General features: G+C 31.6%; 1 protein-coding gene across 1 annotated transcript in view; it reads right to left on the minus strand.

Annotated features, from left to right (window-relative positions):
* Nucleotides 1–15,043, minus strand: part of LOC143045742 (RYamide receptor-like) — a 75,402-nt gene extending 60,359 nt beyond the window's left edge. The window contains exon 1 of the mRNA XM_076218458.1: nucleotides 14,655–15,043. The gene's annotated coding sequence lies outside the window, so the exon portion shown is untranslated. The remainder of the gene's footprint in view (nucleotides 1–14,654) is intronic.
* Nucleotides 15,044–16,738: the final 1,695 nt, after the last annotated feature.

Raw genomic sequence — 16,738 nt, forward strand, 5'->3', positions numbered from 1 at the left:
TGACTTGAGTTTGAACCTCCACTGTAACCAGAGATTGAGAACCCTGAGCCCTAAAAATGACACATGCCTTTGACAAAATAAAAAGAGCATGCCCCTGCCAACGCCCCCTTTTAAAAATAAGAAACCAAACAAAACACACAACGATAATTATATTAACGAAAGGAATATCAACAGCTTTTCTATGACCGAATCAGATTAAATATTCATTAAAAACTCAGCGGCAGGTAGCAATATTCACGGAATGAATCTTGTTTTTTATAAGTTACTTTGTAAACTTTTAGTTAAAGTACGATCATGATTTCAACAAATCAGTCGGGGGTCCCATGATGTGTAAGCCTAACACTCTAGGGTACCAAGTATGGTATAACGTTGGTATGGATTCAACATATTGCATGCCTTCCTTGGCATTAAGATTAACAAAATTGCTACAAAGAAGAAAAGAATCCAACTTTTAATGACATTTTACGTTGGCATTTTCGGCGCCGGAAATTGACAACGTTTATCTATATACTGACACAACTTCGGTTGAGGTCGATTCCGGCAATTCTGCTTAAAAAATCACATCCAGTAAAATTTATTGATGTCTTAACATATATTTGATATGTTTCAACTATTTTTAGTGGATAATTTTTTCGAGAGATGAATTACTATCGTGTTCTTCAGAAACAAGGTAAAGGGAGGAACAGGGCCCCCAAAGTGGGGACATACAAAGTAAAGGTGACCATTCTCCATTTCTACTCGATAGAAGTGCCAAATTTTTTCAAAACACATACATTTTGTACCAAAGATTAGCATATGAAAGTTTTAAAAAAATTGAGTCGGAGATTTTTTAGAAACACCTCATAATTTTAGCATATCAATAGACGTAATGGAAAAATAGCCAAAAATGGCGCCTTCTTCAATTTCGAAAAAAATCTATAATTTTACAATTCAGTGACACAAACTGCTATATTTAAAGTGGTTTTACACCTAATGATTCACCTTTTCATGATATTTGAATAAATATTTACTTTAAAAACAGAAACTCTTCCAATTTTCAAATCTACCGACCATGCAAGGAAAAACCTATAAAAGATTGAGACCCCTACTTTAAAATGGGAACAAATTTTTGCCCTGGCTTGGACACCTCTGTTCTTTACGAATTTCGATGCCAAAAACTCGCGAGAATAGGTTGTAAAAATTTTTAGCATATCGAAGGATAGGTATTTTTTTGTTCCCATTTTTGATATAGCCATTTAATCCTATAGTGCAGAAAATCAAATCCGAAATTCTATGTTCAGATGTAAAAAAATAAGATTTCCTTATGTTTCACTGATCAAAAATGAAAATAATATGTAAACTCATACATTTTTCTCCTGTAGATATGCTTAAAATCGACAGTATTTATCGTCCGCACTTTGCCGCAAATGAATTTAAAAAAAATACAAAAGCGCGCCATTTTTCAGTTGACGTCGGCCGACGCAAAATAGTCCATTTTTCGGCGTAGGACTACTGAGCGCCGCCGAATCACATTTTGGCCGAAAAGGCACATCCGGTTGTCCTACTGTTTCGTCAAGCGTAAAACTGTCTTAGGGTGAGGGAAAAAGATCAGTAATAGAACGATAAACAGATAATCGGGTTTTCTTCGTATTGACATCGTAAAATATCAGCCGATCGACACAATGTGAAATTTTTTAGCTCGTTCGCTACGCTCACTCACCAGAAAGGTTCACATTGTGGCTCGCAACTATTTTACGATATCAATGTGTAGAAAACCCGATAATCTATACCAGTAAAGACATAACTTCATCAGCATATCCAATTAATGACGTAACTCCATAAGATTATTCGGAAAGTATGTTTAGTTTAAGATGTAAGTGCATAAGCATATTCAGTTAAAATCGTGACTTCATAAGTATACTCAGTTATAGAGGTAACTTCATAAGTATACTCAGTGGCAGACGTAACTTCATAAGCATAACGTAACGTCATAAGACATAAGTATATCCAGCTAAAGATTACTTATAGAATAACTAATCGAAGAGAAAAATATTCAACGAGTGACCGAACAACACATGAATTCACAAATGCGCGCAGCGCATGAGTTAATTATCAGTGTTGTTCGGTCACGAGTTGAATATTTTTCGATATTTGAACTCTTTGATTAGTTATTCTTTTCATTACATTGGCGAATGGCTTTTTTATGAAATTAAAGTAGAAAATGTAAGGAACTATATCTTTTTCTACGCATTCACAATATGTTTTGACAACGCCTATTGTTGTATGACATCAGAGGAGTGAAATAACCACGTTTATTTCACATGTGAAGTTATCGGTTTTTATTTCACTGGGTAATCAATGTAATTCATTGCAACCAATGTAATAATTCAAGTATATTCAGCCGAAGACGTTACTTAAAAAGTAAATCCAACTGAAGACGTTTCTTAAAAAGTATATTCAGCTACAGATGTAACTTCATTGGCATATTTAGTTATAGACGTATCAAATATTGATCCTATAACTCACTAAAATTTCCATATAACTATACTTATCAACAAAAGTAACGATTCAGAGGTTTTACATCATACAACATGATTAATACGATAAACTGTTAAATTATCCAATGACAAACATTTATTTGCAAAGATATACATATGATCCAGAAAATCTGAACGGGTCACAAACTGAGAAAAATGCCGTGTTATTGAACGCAGGTACTGAAAATGTTTAAAAAATACACGACGGACAATTTCGAATGAAAATTCAATTGTCTTACAATATATACCAGTACTGAATGCGAAGACATTCAAAATTTCAATCAAATCATGTTTATTCATCAAGATAAAAGTTCTAATGTAGATTTTTAAAGTTTTCAGAAACATGTTGAAATTGCGATTTAAAATGCGTGTTTTCTTAAATCAAATATTAGTACTAAGATTTTTAGTTTGGTACATGCATCCTACGTCATACATGTTTGTTGTTGTTGACCATAAAAGTATACTATGACATTGTATGTTCGTTGGTTTTTTTTTTGTTTTTTTTTTGTCTCTTTGACCCACACATCGTTTTCATTCTTTATAATTTGCCTTAGAAATGGTATTTTAGTTGAACATTGTAAATAGATCTCAAAAGAGGGACGAAAGATACCAGAGGGACAGTCAAACTCATAAATCGAAAATAAACTGACATTGCAATAGCTAAATGTATGTATCAAACTTAATGAAAAAAAGAGAAAAAACAACGACAACCTCAGTTTAGTAAAGTAAATATTTGAACAAAAATAGGCCAAGCCATATTATTATACAATATAGAAAATGAAGTTTAAAATGTATGGCTACAGTTGTAAGTATATTAATGATATGAACTCCTTGTCCGCAGTTGTTGATATTGTCCAGTGCTAGATTCTTAAACAGCTAATATCTGTATGGTGTAAGGGGAGTTAAAGTGTTTGGGGTGATAAGGTACATACATGTCCAAAACCAAACAAGATGTCGATATCGACGATGACGACACGATATCAAATCGATATCGACAAACGAATACACTGTGACAAAACACACTGTCGATATCGACGAATGAAGATAGCATGAAAATACATACTTTCGATATCCTCGATATCGACAATAAAAACACGATATCGAATGTATATCGAAAATTTCTGTATTAAATAATGTATGAAAAAACACGACGTCGATATCGACAACAACGATATGATATCGATTCGATATCGACATAGAAAATTTTAAACCTCTCCCCGATGATATATGGTATATGGATATACATTAAAGGAAAAAACATAATCTTAAAAGAAGTTTTGACAACCCAGGACTATCTAAGAAGACGGGCAAACAGAGGAAATTAAAGACAAACCCGGTAACAAATAAGACATACAAGGACAAACAACAACATTTGACATTGAAACTAAAAACAAATGAAATCGTCTTGGACATACCTAATAATAAAATGAAAATGCCTGTGTGCAAAATATAGTTATCTAAAATATTTGTGTACAGAAACATTAAAGTAGTCTTTTTGACCAAGTCGCTTTGTAATAGCTTTTACTCCTCTCTTTGCAGTACTTGGACTTTCACTCAGGAAAAACGATTGATCTCAGCCATTCCCTGTTGATTTGCGTACTATTTTTTACCTGGTGTTCATGATATTTTACCCACGGACAATACTTCTAATAAGAAACCTTAGGTGGTAGTTTCGTACAAAATACTTGTTCTTATACAGATAAATCGTATTTGGTGCAGTGATCATAGCTGGCTTACATCATGACACTATGTAAAATCAGTTATCGAATGAATAGAAGCATTTTGTCTCTATTTTATCAGTGATCCCTATTGCAAGGTACAACGATTTCACGTTAACTTAAACGATTTGATGTTTAATCAGCTATTCCATCTCTGGAATAGCAATTATAGGTCTAAAAGAAAACATGACACGAATTCATTTCAATCTGCTTAGTTTAATGAATTGGTTTGCACCCTAATATACCATTTATTTGATCTAAAGGCTTAGAGTAAAAAGAAAGGTATTAAAAGTAAAAAATCCCGATAAAACTTAATTGAGGAAATACAAATGCTTATTACTTACATCAAAGACTATTCCTTCGCATTTACATTTATCATACAAATATTAACAAGTCTATCAAGTCAGTATAGAAGTGTTGTTGAGGAAGAGGATGTATAATTATAATCTTACTTAAAACTTTTTTTAGTTGTGCATGTCTTCGCACTATAATTAATAGTTTTTAGTTTCCTATGTAATGTTTTTTATCGCTTGTATGATGATATTTTGCCATTGGCTTATTGTAAAGCTTTCAAACTCCGTGCTTAGAATGATTTATTTGATAAGTGCAATCATTCATGTAATATTTTTTACAGAATACAATTGCACATTTGCAAACTGCATAGTCTATTCTTTGTACAAGAATTTAGCTGATCAAATAGAGAGGGTTTTTGTAAATTGCCAATTGCGAAAATAGCAATAATTAATTACGTTTCTCAAAGGTCTTTACTTTGGTCAATATAACTGATGAATGAATCCTTTATATATGAATAATTATTTTCCATCCATATTTGAAATGTGTGGATTTTTAACATTGTCTTAACTGCTTGAATTAAATAATTACTTAAAAGGTATTAAACACTCTAATACTTCACTTTTTGTGATAAAACTAGTTCCTTGATTGTGGATATCAAATTTAAAGCTGGAAATTTTTTTCGAATGTTTACCAGCTTATGTATCAGATTTTCTTTGATACGTCTTGAATGATATTTTCTTTTCGAAATCTACTGTCCTTTTAAAAGCTTTCGAATGTTTACCAGCTTATGTTTCAGATCTTGTTTGCTTTGTCTTAAATGCTATTTTTTTTTCGAAATCTACTGTCCTTCTTAAAAGAGTAAGAAAATTGTTAGACCAATATTCGTCAATGAATGTATCTAAAAGTAAAATCACAAAAATACTGAGCTCTGAGGAAAATTCAAAACGGGAAGTCCTTAATCGAATGGCAAATTCAAAAGATAAAACACATCAAACGAATGGATAACAACTTTCATGTTCCTGCCTTGGTACGGGTAATTTCTTATGTAGAAAAAGGTGGATTGAACCTGTCTTATAGCTAGCTAAACCACTCACTTGTATGACAGTCGCATCAAATTCCATTATATTGACAACGATGCCTGAACAGAACAAACAGAAATTTTAGGTTAAAATGTCAACAATAGGGGTACAACAGTCAACATTGTGTTATAATCTTAATAAAAAAAACCTAACAAATATGTAACAAAGAACTGATCATTGTAATATGTAAGTTTCCTTCTACATTACATATAGGACAGTTTTATACAAGGTAATTAAAGGAAAAGCATGAAAAGCAACTTTCTTACTTGATGTTATGCAAAGAGCGCGTTTATCATGACGGTACAAACCTAGTTTTTTCATCGGTTTAAAAAATTCAAATGTGATTTGATTGCCAATGAGACTAGTCTACTGTCCTTAAAAGACCAAATTTCGCAGAAATCAACAAATATAGGTCATCCGTCAACAATGAGCAAATCCCATACCGCATAGTCAGCTATAAAAGGCCCAGAAATGAAAAATGTAAAAAAATCAACCGAGAAAACTAACGGCCTAATCTATGTTTAAAATAATGAACGACAAAGAACAAATTACACAGCAAAAAATGACTACCACTGAATTACAGGCTCCTGACCTGGGACAGGCACATATAGAATGTGGAGGGATTTGGAGGCGCCAACCCTCCCCTTACCTGCAAAGTTTTGTAAAGGTACAATATCAGAAAAAAATACAATTCCAGTTGAACAAAGCTTAACTCATCAGATTGAAACAAATACAAATACACCTAAAGTACAGATATGAAATACTCGCAGTTACTGACAGCTAGTTCAAAGGCAAAAACAACTAATTGCATCTAAATAAGGTCATTATAAATGTGTATTTAGGAGCAGATCGGTTATGGTTTACATCCCTGAAATTTTACAAACTGCATATTCCGAGTGATACAGTTGTAGATTCTGTGCCATTTACTATTTTTTTCTGTACAATATTTGGCAAAATGCTGTTCTGTCGTACTGCAAAACTTATTTGTTTGCGCTACTTCAAAAGCATGCTTTTTAAGCGTTCATAAAAGTAAAAAAAATGCATAATTGAATGTCAACCTGTGATGAGCATGCAAACACATGTTATTAATTAAAAAATAATAAGCTACTTGAAGGAAAGGGTATACATTAGTGCAAAAGAAGGGGAAACCTCTCAAACTCTTCGCACGTTTTTCTGAATACAAATGAAAATAAGCAAATTAGTATGACAACTCAAGTAAACGCAAAGCACTGCGTATATATCTTAAGTGTTATGTAAGGAGTGAACTATTAGTGCAGCTTGCCAACAAACATCGTATAGGTGTTCATTTGTTTTATCAATTATTTACAACCAATCTGGTTAATTGGTTCTTTACTAATACGAGATATTTTGTTGATTATAATATTTTTATTAAGCGGATAGTCTAATATCCTACTTCTATAGTTCTTGAAAACATCAAATTTTCAGGATACACATTAATTGAGGGTAATCTATCAAGTTCATCGAGTGTTTTTATTTTTATTATTGAAAATCAAACAATGCAATGTTTAAGAATGGAAGAACAGAATATACTATATTCGTGATCAAACTTTTCAACGAATCCCTACTAAAACTTCTTTAGACAATTGATGTTCTCATAAAAGATATGATCAGTTGTTGTAATCCCTAGTTCTTTGCTAATCCGCGAAGTTTTATAGTGTATGTTTTCTGCTCTTTGGTCGGGTTGTTGTCTCCTTGACATATTTTCAATTTTCAATTTTATATACAGCTGTAGCAAACAGTTGTTATCAGAAATAATATTCTTACTTGAAATATATATTGTTCCATATGAAGTATACCAGCTATGGACATTGTTTGGCGAATAAAGTTTAGCTGATATTTAACTGTGGTCATAAATATGAAATATCCCTTGAATTACTTAATTTACGAACACAATGTGAATAGATGGAATGTAATATTTTTTTCGGTTTTGAGAAGCAATAGTCTCATGTGTGCCATTCTCATACTTTGCATCTCAGAATAAATATATTTTTCAAATACAACAAGGATCTATTGTAAAATCTATTTAAAGTATAAACACTTCATCGTCGAAAAATATTGATGGTGTCACGTGTAAAGCAGAATCTTCTTACCCTTCCGGAGCACATGAGATCAACCCCAGTTTTTCGAGTTGCTCAGTTTTTAGTTTCTATATTGTGTGTATGTACTATTTTTTTTTAGTTATGGCGTTGCCAGTTTATTTTCGACTTTTGTTAATGACAAAATGAATATTAATTATGAGTGCCTAATTCAATTTAAAATACTAGTACCTGTGGTGTCGAGTTGTTCAAGGTAATATACCAGATCTTAATTTTATCCGCCTCCATAAGAGATAAATGCAATTATTATTTAAATTTGATCAAAAAGATTTGCATCCAATATTGCTCTTTAATAAACTTGACATCAATCGAAATGTCAACCACCCATCTGCTGGTACCCAATACTACAAAAATGTGTATGTTCATGTAGCTACGCAGTTATCATAAGTCAAACAATTAAATACAGAAAAGTTAATTAATATGTAAAGTAATTAAAATAGTAAGGATTTAACAACAATATTGTCACATTTCTTCATCTTACAAAACCGTTATGTTTAAAACGATAATAATTATGAAAACAGGCGAATATGTTTTTCCATTATTGTGTTAAGCATGTTAAGCGTAAGGGCCCGATGGAGTTATCTTTTTGGTTGTCGGGCAGTGACCTTTATAGCTTCCTATTGCTCATATTTGGGGTCATATTAGTTGTTTGCAGCCTCGTTTATCGACCTCTGGTAAATATAGGTATCCCGTGGGCATCATACAACATCTCATTAATATATCCATATACAAAAGTCAGGACATTTGGAATAACATGTTGAAATTGAAATTCTGTAACGTCGAACTTCAATCTGTTACATTCATGTATATTCCGAGTTTCTGAAATAAAGGAATTGTCTTCTTACTGATCATTTCTTTTATCTCTATGTCTCAAAGCAATTTTTATTTTGAACATGAATACATGTATATCAATTTCAGACGTGTGTGATCTAATTTGTTTTGTGTTGTGTGTGTATGTGTGGGTTATTTCGAAGTCAATATTTGATAATATTGAAATAACACTGTAAACCATATAGCACTGTATTCATTAATTTTTAAAGAGATTGAAATTGCTAACACAAAGAAACTCTTTTGAACATCTACAAAAGAATGGCTTTGATGTAAATATTGCAACGTTTATTGCATGTTGTCTCTCATAAAGAAATGAGCATAAACTCATTTGAATCTTAAAAAGTCTACTAAAATTAATAAGATTTCTCTTCTGGGAGCTAAACTGTTATAATGTGTCCTAAAATGAACATAATATAATGCCTTAACAATTAGGAAAATGAGTACATTACGTATAAAACAATCGAACAAAGTCGCGTGTTGTATAATATCAATTTCTTATAAAAATCAATTATGCAACTGTGACAGTAATTCTTTTTCCACTGAAACCCTCAGTTCTAAAGAAAAGATACCAAAATGCTAAAATGAAGGTTTTTCTGGTTAAAGTTAGAAAATGTGTATGTAGGTTCGTTGTAGTTTGAGGTTTGTTTCACATAGTGTTATGGCAAATAACTAGAATCTCACAAGAGTCTGCGTCGCTCAGCTGGCGAATTAATTCCTTAATTTTTTACGAGAAGACAACTTTTGACAAATTTAGCTACATACAGATGGATATGTTTTCGGTATTCTTTCAATATTGCAAAATGTTTTGTCTAGTAGTTTTCGATGAAAATATTTTGAAAATTAACAAAACAGAATCAAAGATAATCGGCGGTTACATGTTTTTCGTCAAATCGTAAAACAAAGAGTAGTTCATGTATATATCCTAAAATGCATTATTTCTAGATAGTTTGGTTAAATTTACTTGGTAATTTCAGAGAAAAAGTCACACGAAGAAAGTAAACTTTTAAGTATTCCTCATTTGGCGTTCGAGTTTGACTGTATAAAGAAAAAAGGCCACTGTTAACAATATTAAATTTGATTAGCAAATTTACAAAATATTTCTCCTCTTAAAAGAGGGGCGAAAGATACCAGAGGGACAGTCAAACTCATAAATTGCAAATAAACTGACAACGCCATGGCTAAAAATGAAAAAGACAAACAATAGTACATATGACACAACATAGAAAACTAAAGAATAAGCAACACGAACCACACCAAAAACTGGGGGGGGGGGGGGGGGGGGGGGGGGAGGTGATCTCAGGTTCTCCTGAAGGGTAAGAAAAATTGAAATGTAATCAATCGTCAATCTGTTTTTAGAGGTAAGTTTCGCATCTAGATAAAGATTAGAAGATTTGGTATGATTACGAAGGAGACACATGTCCACCTAAGTTCAAGTGAATTGAATATAAGTAATAACATAAGCAATAATAAGTTACCACACGGACTTCAACCATGAGAAAACCCCGTACTCTTTATTCGGCATATCAAAAGTCCCAGAAATGAAAATGTGAAAAAATTCAAACTAGTATCTTAACGCCCAAATTTATAACAATAGAATTGTCAAATTGTATTGTTATAAATTTGGCATCTAGCATTCCATTACTATGCATTAGGTTTTGGTATGATTTTCTCTCGGTCACAACAGAGAAAATGACACTGTCGAACAAGGACGATATCTTAAGCTAACATTGCTCTGTGAACCTGATGCACTATCTTGAAATCATCCTATACACAAAGAGGTAAACACTGTTGAGTTTTAAATGAAGTTTCAACTGACAAGAATAGGGAATAATAATTCACTTCTAAACTTTGATCGATGCTATAATAAATCAATGTACATAATAACCTGCCAATTTAAACGAAGAAGAATAGAATATCGATAATTAATTTCATAATTCTGTTTTCGGTTGCACAGCACCATACCTCCCTTATGTACTACAAACAATTCAGTTATAATCAACTACAATGGATCTCGGAGTACTTTCTAAATTATCAAGTATTTCCTTTATGTTCACTGTAAATTATGATCTATTTATTTCTGCAGTGTGTAAGTATGTAAGTTAAAGCAACCTTTTTGGAACTTGAACTTTATTTAGATGTTTCTATATTGTGACAAAAAAGAAAGAAGTATTTTTCTATCGGTTGCCAAGTCATATTGGCATATTTAAGAACACATTTTGTTAACCAGGGAACCAACTGGAATAAAATTCTCCAATCCAAGATATTATCGGACTTTAAACATCGTATACACGAGTATGTTATCACAAAAAATGAAAAGAGCCATTATTAGACTCTGAAATAGCAAAAATAGTAAAATGTTCAATCGTTTCAAAATTATATCAGTTAAGACATGGTTAAATCTGGATTATTTTTCATAAATTGTACGTGTGCTGCCACTATTGCGTCATAAACCAATTGAAATTGAAATACTAGTATTTAACTGAAAATTGCAAATTAACAAATCGGCTTTAGGCAAAATCATCAAACGGGTCAAAGTCTTATCCAAACATATATTATGCCCACGTAAACATCTTTGCATAAGACATCTTGTTGCTAAATTTCTTTTTATATAATACATGCTCATGCTTGAATGACAAGCTCTAAAAATAAGACTTATAATTTGGCAAATTTTGCGTTGAAAGCATCAAATTAAAAAAAAAAAAAATCTTGTGTAAAGTATGCAAGGCAAGGTTCGAAAATATTAGTAATGAAATGCAATCATTTCGTCTCTGTATATAATTTTCGGATAATATACCCCCTCCTTTAAAAAAAAATACCAAAAAACGAAGAACCGGTGACAAATAGAACAGTTTTACACTATCTTCCGGTGTATATTGTATTTTTACCAAAAACTGCAACCACACACATCGAAAATGGTCCCGGTAAGAAATTAATGCAGATTAAATTGCACTGATACGGATCGTTTAGTAAAAAACAAAATAAAGTAAGACATATTGCGGTAAAACTAAAAATACTTTTTTTCAAAAATAAAAGACATCCTGCATGTTTCCAACTACAAACATATGCTCATATAGTATATACTGTATATTTTACAGATGTAAGTGATATATGTTGATAACAAAAACATATTTCATTTAACTACATACAGCCCAAGGGACTTCTTTCAAAGAAATATGTTTTTTCTTAACAAATAAGTTTTTCACAAAATCCCATACCGTTTGTTGTTATTTTATCAGTTAAAAGTGTGATTATTCTATGATATTAAGCATGCAGTACTATTTGCACTATAACATTTAATTTCTATTGAGATTATTTGATCCCGCACTCTGTCCTGACCTACTCAAGACCTTATGGGTTTTTTTGCTCCCTTGCTCTATTATAATGTACTGAACATATGTCACTCAAACTCACACATTGCCTTATTTATATAGAATTTGCCTTAGCTACAAGGCAACAGTAACATCTGACCTTGGAACTTGCTCTAAGGTCATCTCTATTTAGAAGAATCTTAGAATTGACACTATTCATACTGGTTGTTTAGCTTTTTTAAACAAAATTATTGATTTCCCAATAATCCTGCGCGTATAACAGCTACGTCGAAAAAATAGGACACGAGGGACTCACTAGCTGAAATTAAGCGGAACAACTTTCGCGGAATTTATGAATTATGTTGATTATTTATAACAAGAAGTAAGAGTGTCCAGTATCGTGAGATCACTAAAACCAATCACATCAATTACATCTTATTGTCACAAGAAAGAAGACCCGTGCGTATGACATATTGTCAAATCTTGACAGTTCCAGGTTTGCAATTAATTTTAACAATGACCACGGAAAAGATTACAGATGTAACCACAAAACAAATTAAAATATAATGTCATTATTGACGTCTCTACAAGGTCATTATTAAAGTCTGTACAAGGCCATTATAGTCTTAGGGGGAAGTACAAAATGGCAAGTGAAGCATGCGGTTTTATTTAACTATTACATATCATTGTCATTTCCAGCCTACTTCGACGTTTGCCTTTGTTAATACGCCGTTTGCGTTTTTTTAATGATCGTTTGCGCTTTAATTATTCGGACAATATTCCATTTGCCAATTACCGATTTGATTCTGATATTACACACTTTTTTAACAAATTACTTCCCTTTGACAATCGCAGACTAGTTCCATACCGGACAAAATTGGCTTTTGCCAATGCAAAGCATGATGAATTGAAAGTGATGTCTTGAAACGTTACCGGGTGATTGTACATATGTTGAAGTAATGCGCATACTATTATAGAATTATGTAAGGATCTTATTTACAGACTATGGATCTTAGTTATTTTTGCAAAATTTATGAAAGATAGCATTTGTTTGATATAATTAAACCCTCATATACTTTTCAAAGCAGATCACTATAACCTTACAAAAAATGTAGAAAATTAAGTTGTGCGCCAACTATTATTGAATTGTTTAAAGAATTTTTCAATTTTTTCCGGGCCTCGGAACATATTACATTGACTAGTCGCTTTTATTTGAGACGTTATTTTTCACTTAGAAAAATCATCTACAGAATTTCGATTAAAAATATATGTTATTACTGTAAACATAACGTGTTAATGATATATACATTAAAGATCACTCCATTCGACTTTTTGAAAAAAAAATCAATTAGACCAATCTTTAGCGTGGAAAAGGTCAACACGTCTTCATCGAGTCATTATGCAAAATGCATATATTCTTCATGTATCTTTTCTGTGTCATACTTTAATAATTTAAACAAAGCCGATAACCTCTTACATTTGCATATCACCCGGAGAGATAAAAAAAAATAATACCTACTATCCTTTATCGTCCTGAACATACGTAAAATATGTGTCACTGGACGTTAAGTAACTTCAGACAAATTACAATTTCTCTTGAGTTTTTCCGAAAAAAGTGCCGTTTGTTTTTTCGATTGAATTGTTTAACACTGTTGTTTCGGGGCCTGCTGTAGCTGACTATGAGGTATGGGCTTTGCTCATTGTCGGAGGCCGCACGGTGACCTATAGTTGTTAAATTCTCTGTCATGTTGGTTGCCTGTGGAGAGTTGTCTCATTGGCAATCATACCACATCTTATTTTTTATATGACATCATGTAAGTTTTTTAACAAATTTGAATAATAAGTGCCTTGACTTTTATGGATAAAGGACGGACAGAGGACCATATTATTTATTTAAATCGTTAAAACGGAAATATGTATCAACACTTTAATCAACACTTCAGGCAACCTTAGTCGTGTCATAACATTTAGTTTTTTCTGTGTGTAGAAACAATAGACCCACGTAGGAAAACTGGCAATCCAAGTGAATTTATATCAGAATCGAACACACTTTGTCGTTTCAAACTCACAGCATAAAGAGTTGACAGGGTAGTGATCACTTTAGACGAACTACTTGGACCATTCGGTTACCGAGATCTATATTGTAAACGTGAAAAGCAAAATAATCTAAAAGAAAACCGAAATTGCCACTTACTTGTAGATATGACAATATTCAATTTTAGTTTATGTTATGTTTAAAGCATATGTTACATGGTTTTCGTAGTGCACCAAAACAAGACCCAATTTTGAATCAAAGGTTTGTATTCCTGGGCAAGGTATCGAACATGTCAGATTTACAGTATTATAAAATTAACTGTTCGAATATCTCTGTTAATACAATATAAGGCCTTTTTTTAAATGCCAGCACTTTTCAACAGTGATATATCGCTGATTTTTCTATAGATCTCTTTATATTCAAAAAGAAACTGCTGCGCTCGACAGTAAATTTGGATTTAACGATTAGAAATATTCGTTTAAAGCAACGAAATAGTTAACGATAAGTAAGATCTGACATTTTAAGCTAAAAGCAAATTGTTTTTGAAAAAAATGAATTTACTGATGTTTTTTCATTCGTATTTTTAATTAAATAATATATAAAAAAAGTTCTTATAACCCTTATGATGAGTTAATAGGAAATAAATTTCAAAAACATGCAGACTTTGTGTTTTGAATAAATAACTGCACACTAATTGGTAATGCTTACTTTTTTTTAAACATTTCATATAATAATAAATTATATAAATGATCTTACCTTATACAAGTATGTTATAGTCCTTGTGTAATTCTATCTTCTTATGTTAACAGGAATCAGTTATTACTAATTTACATATTAACACTGTTAACTTCTAGGAACCTAATACAAAACTAGCAGTGTCTATTGAAACGATTCAATAAATAGGTTGCTTCTCCTGCGTATTTCTGATAACGTTTCCACATTCCCTGGGATATCACATTTAACACAAATTAAGCACGCAGATAACGGTATTTCTTGTCTTTCTTATTTCCTTTTAATACATTTGATCACCATTTCATAAATATATTTTGTACAGAATCAGATTTGAAATGTCAGTAATATCATGGTCAAAGTTTTATTTGTAATATTAATTTTAGCAAATGACATGACATCAATATAGTTATGTGTAAATGATTTGAAGAAGAAAGAGTTGCTAGACAAATGAGAAATAAGTCAATACCTTTTGATCAGGTAAACCGCATTAGAAATAATTTAGTATGAATTGAGCACACAATTTCACAACCAATAATTTTACATACTTCAAATTACATTAACATATAACCCAACCCATTGATGTGATTCTTCAGATACAATCGGCAGTAAATGTTCTTTTCGTCTTTGTGTTGTATTGCAATAGAATACCTCGTTTAAACTGAATTATCTTGACAATGAGTTTTCCTGGATGATGAAATTTATTTACTACAATCATGCTCCATTAAAACATTGCAACAAAGTTATTGTCATAATGATGTAATCTTGGGTATTGTCGAAATTGATAGATTGTTTTTTACACAATTGTATAACCTTTAATAAAATATGAATGCCACAGTTTAATTTCTCAAATACACACTTTCTCCTCTAAACTTTACAATTTGTGGTTTGCTGTTTCAGATATACGTAGCATAGTTAAAGGTGATAATTAATGTCTTTCACACTGTAGGCCATTATTAATATATTTTCATAAAAAAATCTTGAATCTGCATGTCAAAGTTGAACCAATTATTATATAAGTGCATTTTAACGATTGAAACAAACGTTGATCGAATCTTAAGAGAGGAAGTATCTGATGAAGGAATTAATAAAAAAAAAATAAGCTCAATAAAACCTAACTAAATCATATTTATCAGAATATTCCGAGTAGAATGATAACAAATATAAAAGATATTCCGATGGGAAAACCACTAAATCACTTTTCAGCTTTTACAGCAAGGATGTATGGTCTATATTTGTTCAACCAACAACTTCAACTTTAAAAAATTGTTTAACTCTTCAGTAAAAAACATCCACAGTATTGAAACCTAAAACTGTGTACTTTGAGGTTTAAGGTGTTTTATTTCTGACATTTTAATCAACCGCAAATGTTTTAATATAATAGATTGCTCAAAACTGAAAGATTAAATTGGTTTTGACGAATTTGAGATATGTATTTAAAAATTAGTAGCAAGGACATTCTAAACAAGCATCTCAATTCTGTCGGACGTTTGTTTATGTATGGTCTTGTAAATATACAGTTGAATTCATTTTAATTTCGTGTACCTTTCAATGCTATAGAGAGAGGTAAAGAATTTTTCTGCCACTGACAGTTAAGGTATATAAAATAAAGAACGGATAAAATTTAATTTCATAACAAATAGAAATAATTTTTGAACGTATTTCGATGTCGAATTAGTATATACTATATCTGAATAAAGTAAAATAGCAAAAATACCAATCTCTAATGATAATTCAAATATAAAGTCAAAATTAAAGGCCCAAACACATGAAACGAATGGAAAACAACTGTCACAATCCTTACTTGGTACGGGCATTTCTTATGTAGAAAAATGAATGGCAGCTGTACCTGGTTTTCCCCCCAAAATGCAATTAAAAAAATGTAAAAATACACGATGCTTACTATAACATGCACCAAATTTTTTAATTCGGAACAGCCCTTCATTGCCTTCAAAATTGTTATCTATTTTGATTACCCTTATATTTCGTGCTATCCTGGAGGGATGGCATTAAGGTGTCCGTGTCTTAGATTGCACTACAGTACGCATACATTATATAAGTGTATTCAGTTAGCAGTGGCAATCAGATGATGATTGCTTTAAAAAATCTAG

Source organism: Mytilus galloprovincialis, chromosome 9, assembly GCF_965363235.1.
Source record: "Mytilus galloprovincialis chromosome 9, xbMytGall1.hap1.1, whole genome shotgun sequence".
Lineage (NCBI taxonomy): Eukaryota > Metazoa > Mollusca > Bivalvia > Mytilida > Mytilidae > Mytilus > Mytilus galloprovincialis.